We start from the raw sequence: 1,050 nt of genomic DNA on the forward strand, positions 1-1,050 counted from the left end.
TTCACACTTCCTTAAGCATGACCATAAGAACTGAGCTTAGTCCATGTAAGGTTCGATAACAAATTGTTTCATTTAACTAATAATAACAACTGTTTTCTATAAATATTATTAAAATAAAAAAAATAAAACCTGACGCAAGTTATGTCGGTATCAATTTACTAATCTCTCTCTGTAACTAATATTGCATCTCATTTAGAAAGATTAAACTATGTGAAGTTAAAACTTTATTTTGGTTTTCTACTTATATCGTCTCTCAATAACTAACCTCTCAGGTATAAAGGAAAAAATGATAGATGAATGTATAATTATTTGTAATATATAACATATATGACATTGTATTTGATTAACTTATTCTAAAGATAGCTAAATGAATTAGTGAATAAAGATTAAACTGACGCAGCTTTTTGCGATGACATATTTAAAAATGGTCAATTCATTGATAATGTTAATGTAAACTTGTGTTTATCATCAAATACATTGCGTTTATAACACCCTGTATTGAAATCGCAACATATATTATTTATTATGAATAAACACAGGCACTTGTTTCTGTCAATATTTGGTTTACTATCCATACCATTACGAAAAATCATTTGATTGAACACAGGCACTTGTTTCAGTAAATCATGGTTTTACTATCCATGCCCGTACGAAAAATCACGTGAGTGTTTCGTTCTGGTATGGATAGTTAACCCCATATTGACAATCTTTACTGTGTTGATTATATGAAATGTGTATGATTCATTGATATTACTATTAATGCATGAATTCAATCGATTAATAATAAGCATATGTTAACAAAAGTATATCTTGGTATTCAAAAAATATAATCATATATCAAATCTAGAATTAAAAATTCGTATTGTTTCATTCGGTATATAATGGTAAATGTTATTTAAAAATAGAACTGAAATTTCGAATTCTAAATAAAGATTTCTATTTTAAGCCATTTCGCCGAAATGTGTATTCATTTTATGACACGGAGTTTAAATTGCTAGTAATAGTTGTTTTATACAACATCAATTGTGATTGGATAAATTATTCGGAGAG

Source organism: Mytilus trossulus, chromosome 2, assembly GCF_036588685.1.
Source record: "Mytilus trossulus isolate FHL-02 chromosome 2, PNRI_Mtr1.1.1.hap1, whole genome shotgun sequence".
In the NCBI taxonomy this organism is placed as follows: Eukaryota; Metazoa; Mollusca; class Bivalvia; order Mytilida; family Mytilidae; genus Mytilus; species Mytilus trossulus.